The sequence below is a fragment of the Oryx dammah genome, unplaced genomic scaffold, assembly GCF_014754425.2.
Source record: "Oryx dammah isolate SB20612 unplaced genomic scaffold, SCBI_Odam_1.1 HiC_scaffold_1, whole genome shotgun sequence".
NCBI lineage: Eukaryota > Metazoa > Chordata > Mammalia > Artiodactyla > Bovidae > Oryx > Oryx dammah.
The window spans coordinates 92,061,714-92,069,645 of NW_024070185.1; positions in this window are offsets into that span (position 1 = coordinate 92,061,714).

Genomic DNA, 7,932 nt, shown 5'->3' on the forward strand with positions numbered 1-7,932 from the left:
CTACTTGTGACTTGGTTTCCATAGCATCTTGATTTCATAATCTTGAGCTATTTACAAACCTAGATTTTGGCTTGCTTATGTAGGTCATCATGACATTAGAACCACATTAGTCCAATGGCCTCTTTGTTTAATTAATTTAACACTGAGTCATTAAAAATAAATTATAATAGCAATCTTTTCCATGAGGAATGTAGGAATATGAGCTAGATAGTTTCAGAGTCACATTAAAAATATTTATCTGAAAGGAATTTCAATAATGGTGTTTTCATAAGTTAAACTATTGATATCTAATTTAGGTATCTCAGATTAAATTTTCTCAGGGTGAAATTAAGTCAAGATATGCAAAGACTTTTAGGCAGTATAAAGGGTTTAGGTTTTCTGCCTGCAACTGAAGAATCTTGCATAGGAAAAAAACAGTACACTTTGCATTTTTTAAATAAGTCCATCGTGGATTCACCATGATTGAAGAAGGAAGAGTAAGTATATAAGAGCATAGATTGAAATTTTAATGATGAAGTATAAGTGAGAGATGATGGCGGGTTTGTTCTGCTTCTGTGCTTACCAAGCCCTCCAGATTTTGATTTGCTGCTGACTTAATGAAGACATTCTAGAAATGTTTGTATAAGATGCTACTTTCTTTAAAATGTCACTTTTCTCTTTAAATTAATATGTTCAAATTTTGATTTATTCATCAGTTTGATTAATCTAATTACTGTTACTCTACCTGTGTTGGAAATTAAAATAAAATTCATGTTTATGAGATTGTAAAAATGATGATCACATCCTGGACATTGAAAAATTCACCAGGGTAACTGTGAACTTCCAGATGTTCAAGCTGGTATTAGAAAAGGCAGAGGAACCAGAGATCAAATTGCCAACACCCGCTGGATCATCAAAAAAGCAAGAGAGTTCCAGAAAAACATCTACTTCTGCCTTATTGGCTACATCAATGCCTTTGACTGTGTGGATTACAATAAACTGTGGAAAATTCTGAAAGAGATGGGAATACCATGCCATCTGACCTGCCTCCCTTAGAAATCTGTATGCAGGTCAAGAAGCAACAGTTAGAACTGGACATGGAATAACAGACTCCTTTCCAAACCAGTAAAGGAGTACATCAGGGTTGTATATTATCACCCTGCTTATTTAACTTATATGCAGAGTACATCATGAGAAATGCTGGGCTGGACAAAGCACAAGCTGGAATCAAAATTACTGGTAGAAATATCAATAAGCTCAGATATGCAGATAACACCACCCTTATGGAAGAAAGTGAAGAAGCACTAAAGAGCCTCTCTTGATGAAAGTGAAAGAGGAGAATGAAAAGTTGGCTTAAAGCTCAATAGTCAGAAAACTAAGATCGTGCCATCCAGTCCAGTCACTTCATGGCAAATAGATGGGAAACAATGGAAACAGTGACAGACTTCATTCTTTTGGGCTCCAAAATCACTGCAGATGGTGACTGCAGCCATGAAACTAAAAGTGTTTACTCCTTGGAAAAAAAGTTATGACCAAACTAGACAGCATATTGAAAAGCAGAGACATTACTTTGCCAACAAAGGTCCATCTAGTCAAGGCTATGGTTTTTCCAGTAGTCATGTGTGGATGTGAGAGTTGGACTATAAAGAAAGCTGAGTGCCAAAAAATTGATGCTTTTGAACTGTGGTGTTGGAGAAGACTCTTGAAAGTCCCTTGGACATCTATAAGATCCAACCAGTCCATCCTAAAGATCATTCCTGAATACTCACTGGAAGGACTGATTTTAAAGCCGAAACTCCAATACTTTGGCCACCTGACGTGAAAAACTACTTATTTGAAAAGACCCTGCTGGGAAAGATTGATGCAGGAGGAGAAGAGGACACAATGGTTGGATGGCATCACTGACTCCGTGCACATGAATCTGAGTGAACTCTGGCCGTTAATGATGGACGGGGAGGCCTAACACGCTGCAGTCCATGGGATCACAAAGAGTTGAACATGACTGAGTAAATTGAACTGAACTGAACATTTGGATATTATAAACAGTGTTACTCTGAACATTCCTATGGATGTCTGTGATCAGAAGTTTCCCCAGATTCTTGGTGTAGAATCTCTAGGAGTGAATTTCTGGGTAAAAGAGTATGAATTTGCTCAGTTTCATTATGCAGGTTGAAACCCTCTTCAGTCCATTTACACTCTTAAACCGGTAGTGAATATGAATGCCCATTGCTGCACATCCTTGCTAACACAAGGCATTGTCATTTTATTGAAGTATTTCTGATTACACTATGGTAGGATCCAGATCTTAGAGGTTTTAATTTTCATTTCTTATGGACCTTCTTTTGTTCTTTACACAGTGTTCATTGCTTCTTCATTCCTTTGCAGATAGAGATAATCCTGGCCCCCCAGCTTTATTTTAAGGCTTTTTCTCAGGGTTAGAAATGCTTTCACAGATACTTTACCAGTGAATATAATCAATATGATTTCAGTGTTGACCATCTGGTGATGTCCATGTGTAGAGTCTTCTCTTGTGTTGTTGGAAGAGGGTGTTTGCTATGACCAGTGCATTTTCTTGGCAAAACTCTATTAGTCTATACAGTCAACAAAATAAGACCAGGAGCTGATTGTGGCTCAGATCATGAACTCCTTATTGCCAAATTCAGACTGAAATTGAAGAAAGTAGGGAAAACCACTAGACCATTCAGGTATGACCTAAATCAAATCCCTTATGATTATACAGTGGAAGTGAGAAATAGATTTAAGGATCTAGATCTGATAGATAGAGTGCCTGATGGACTATGGACTGAGGTTCATGACATTGTACAGGACACAGGGATGAAGACCATCCCCATGGAAAAGAAATGCAATAAAGCAAAATGGCTGTCTGGGGAGGCCTTACCAATAGCTGTGAAAAGAAGAGAGGTGAAAAGCAAAGGAGAAAAGGAAAGATATAAGCGTCTGAATGCAGAGTTCCAAAGAATAGCAAGAAGAGATAAGAAAGCCTTCTTCAGCGATCAATGCAAAGAAATCGAGGAATACAACAGAATGGGAAAGACAAGAGATCTCTTCAAGAAAATTAGCGATACCAAGGGAACATTTCATGCAAAGATGGGCTCAATAAGGACAGAAATGGTATGGACCTAACAGAAGCAGAAGATATTAAGAAGAAGTGGCAAGAATACACAGAAGAACTGTACAACAAAGATCTTCATGACCCAGATAATCATGATGATGTGATCACTAATCTAGAGTCAGACATCTTGGAACGTGAAGTCAAGTGGGCCTTAGAAAGCATCACTACGAACAAAGCTAGATGGAATTCCAGTTGAACTGTTTCAAATCCTGAAAGATGATGCTGTGAAAGTGCTGTACTCAATATGCCAGCAAGTTTGGAAAACTCAGCAGTGGCCACAGGACTGGAAAAGGTCAGTTTTCATTCCAATTCCAAAGAAAGGCAATGCCAAAGAATGCTCAAACTATTGTACAATTGCACTCATCTCACATGCTAGTAAAGTAATGCTCAAAATTCTCCAAGCCAGACTTCAGCAATACGTGAACCGTGAACTCCCTGATGTTCAAGCTGGTTTTAGAAAAGGCAGAGGAACCAGAGATCAAATTGCCAACATCTGCTGGATCATCAAAAAAGCAAGAGAGTTCCAGAAAAACCTCTATTTCTGCTTTATTGACCATGCCAAAGCCTTTGACTGTGTGGATCCCAATAAACTGTGGAAAATTCTGAAAGAGATGGGAATACCAGACCACCTGACCTGCCTCGTGAGAAATCTGTATGCAGGTCAGGAAGCAACATGTTAGAACTGGACATGGAACAAGAGACTGGTTCCAAATAGGAAAAGGAGTGCGTCAAGGCTGTATATTGTCACCCTGCTTATTTAACTTCTATGTAGAGTACATCATGAGAAATGCTGGGCTGGAAGAAGCACAAGCTGGAATCAAGATTGCCGGGAGAAATATCAATAACCTCAGATATGTAGATGACACCACCCTTATGGCAGAAAGTGAAGAAGAACTAAAGAGCCTCTTGATGAAAGTGAAAGAGGAGAGTCAAAAAGTTGGCTTAAAGCCCAACATTCAGAAAACGAAGATCATGGCATCTGGTCCCATCACTTCATGGGAAATAGATGGGGAAACAGTAGAAACACTGCAGACTTTATTTTGGGGGGCTTCAAAATCACTGCAGATGGTGACTGCAGCCATGAAATTAAAAGACGCTTACTCCTTGGAAGAAAAGTTATGACCAACCTAGATAGCATATTCAAAAGCAGAGACATTACTTTGCCGACTAAGGTCCATCTAGTCATGACTATGGTTTTTCCAGTGGTCATGTATGGATGTGAGAGTTGGACTGTGAAGAAGGCTGAGCACCGAAGAATTGATGTATCTGAACTGTGGTGTTGGAGAAGACTCTTGAGGGTCCCTTGGACTGCAAGGAGATCCAGCCAGTCCATCCTGAAGGAGATCAACCCTGGGATTTCTTTGAAAGGAATGATGCTAAAGCTGAAGCTCCAGTACTTTGGTCACCTCATGTGAAGAGTTAGAGTTGACTCATTGGAAAAGATTCTGATGGTGGGAGAGATTGGGGGCAGGAGTAGAAGGGGACGACAGAGGATGAGATGGCTGGATGGCATCACGGACTCGATGGACGTGAGTCTGAGTGAACTCCTGGAGATGGTGATGGACAGAGAGGCCTGGCGTGCTGCGATTCATGGGGTCGCAAAGAGTCGGACACGACTGAGCGACTGAACTGAACTGAACTTACCAGTGAATTTGTTTCACTTTCACTTTTCATTCCTCTTGTGATGAAAGTGAAGTTGCTCAGTCGTATCTGACTCTTTGCGACCCCGAGGACTGTAACCTACCAGGCTCCTCTGTCCATGGGATTCTCCAGGCAAGAATACTGGAGTGGGTTGCCATTTCCTTCTCCAGGGAATCTTCCTGACCCAGGGATTGAACCCGGGTCTCCTGCCTTGCAGGCAAATGCTTTAACCTCTGAGCCACCAGGGAAGTCCCTCTTGTGATACCATCCCTTAATTGGATACTGACTTTAAGTTTTTCTAGTGATTAATCAATATACACCATGGAGAGAAAACATACTGCAATGTTTAGGGTGGACCTTCCCCTGGAGTTCCTGTTAACAGCTTCTTTGAATGGGTCTCTCTTCACTTAAGACATGTTCTCTTTCATCAGGGCAATAAGGAAGAACAGGAAATAGTCTTCATAATTAAATACACAGAACTCATGAAATTCCCTCCACAGCTCCACTGGTTCCAGCCTAGTATATCTGTTTATTTAGAAACGTGTAGCTAGTACTTCTTGCACAATGATTACCTTATTTCAGCTTATTACTTTCCATTGTTTCAGTGGTTAGGTTTTTTAAAATGTATCATTTAACATTTAAAATGGTATTATTTAACTATTTAACCTGCTTTATTTTTATCCAAAGCACTTATTGCTATCATACTATATACTATTTATTTTGATTATTGTAAACATCATTTGTAGAGTATAAGCATATGGAGAGAGAATTGCATCTGTTTTTCGTACTGATATATCATCAGCATTTACAGTTGCAGTAATAATATTTATAGTAATAATAACAAAATGAACACTTTAAAACAAATGATCTGATTGTTCAAAAAATCTAAGCTGGAGTTCTAGAATGCAGGGCTAGGATAGGACAGACTGGTATAGATGTAGGCTGTATCACCTGGAGGCAGAAATTACCTAAAAGATAACTTTTAGGAATGAAGCTAAAGTGAAGTGTCAGATTAACTATAAATATGAGAGGCCAGGCAAAGAATTGTGCTTTCATTCTCTCAGATCATTTGTTTTGAGAGAAGACAACCTCCCTATTGTGAGGTCATGCAAAAATTCCCAAGGAGAGGTTCATGCGGTGAGGAACTTAGATTTCCTACCAACACCCACATGAATGAGCCATCTTGGAAGCAGATCCTCCAGACACAAATAACACCCCTGGTCAATATCTCAACTGAAATTTCACGAAAGACCCTGAGCTGAAACTATCCAGCTAAGCAGTGCCTATATTCCTAACTCACAAAAATGGGAGATAATAAATATGAATTGCTTTAAGCTACTAAATTTGGGGATAGTTTGTTATACAGTAATGAATATCTATTTAACTTGCTTTATTTTTATCCAAAGCACCTATTGCTATCATACTATATATTATTCATTTTGATTATTATAAACTTGTCATTTGTAGAGTATAAGCATATGGAGAGAGAATTCCATCTGTTTTTCCTGCTGATATATCATCAGCATTACAATTACAGTAATAATATTTATAGTAATAATAACATAATGAACACTATTTGATAAACAATATGTCCATTAAGCATCTAAGTAGTAATTTCAAGTATGCAATTGGATACACAAATCCAGAGTTACTGAAGGAAGCTGTGGCCTGGATAAAGATGTGGGAGTCATAAGCACACTGAGAAATGTTCTTGAAAATGAATGATGCCACCTGGCACTATAGTTACAAAAAAAGAGTGTTGCAGGCCGCACTTCTATAGTACTCCAACAATTAGCAAAAAAGAGATGACAAAAGTACTGAAAAAGAGCAGCAAATGGTACAGGGAGAAAATTATCAATTATCAGAAAGTGACAACAAAGAATAAAAAGAAAATATGGGCTTCCCTGGTGGCTCAGAGGTTAAAGCGTCTGCCTGAAATTTGGGAGACCTGGGTTCGATCTCTGGGTTGGGAAGATCCCCTGGAGAAGGAAATGGCAACCCACTCCAGTACTCTTGCCTGGAGAATCCCATGGAGGGAGGAGCCTGGTAGGCTACAGTCCATGGCGTCGCAAAGAGACGGACACGACTGAGCAACTTCACTTTTCACTTATAGAATGCCTGCTATTTGCCAATCTGGGCACTTTAAATACTTTGCCACATCCAGTTTTCAAAATAACTCTGTGCGTGCTGTTGCTCAGTTGTGTTTGACTCTTTGAGACCCATGAACTGTAGCCCACCAGGCTCCTCTGTCCGTGAGATTTCCCAGGAAAGAATACTGGAGTGGGTTGCCATGCCCTCCTCCAGGGGATCTTCCTGATCTAGGGATTGAACCCACATCTCTTGCATCTCCTGCATTAGCAGGTGGCTTCTTTACTGCTAGCACCATAGGTAGGTTTTATTACTCACAATTTGTAGGAGAAAACCACTTAGAGGCTAAGTACTTGGTCACATTTCCAAGAAGTGGTGGGACTAGGAGTTGAATCTAGATCAGAATATCATTCTTTCCAATAAACCATTCCTGAGATAGGTGCTTAATATCTATGTATTCTGAATATGTGATGATGCTTTGTTATCCTTTAACAATCATATTGATTTTTTTTTTCAGTTACTATGATACAATCACATATACAAAAGTACCAGGCAGTAAAATGTGAAATGTTATACCTCAAGAAATATCAGATTTCCCAGAGGAACACTTTGAAGACAGTAGATACTTGACTTTCTCACTTACCTTGGTGCATTCTGTGACTTAACCTGCATGCTGGAGTTCACCTGAGTAAACATCATAAATTTTATTTGGTGAAGGAGGAAGCCCTAGTCATAAGTAATGATTATATCACACTAAAAGTGTAGTCAAGCATGATGTTTCTTGGATGACTAGCAACTGAAATTATTAATCATTTAATTGATGAATTCACTTCAGAGAAGCTTGTGAACAGAGCTCACGCAAATATTGTCCTGAAGGTTTCAATTCATTTTCTCTAATAGAAGAAAAGCAAACCATTATTTGTCATCATAATAAAAACATATCATATTCCAAGATGTCAGTAACAGCAAGGTAGACTTTTAGTATAAAATGCTGTGATATTATCAACGAAGCAATTTTCAACCACACATACTGCAAATGCCCGTGCATGAGTGATTTTAAAGTGGATGACAGAATGACTAAATATGTTAGA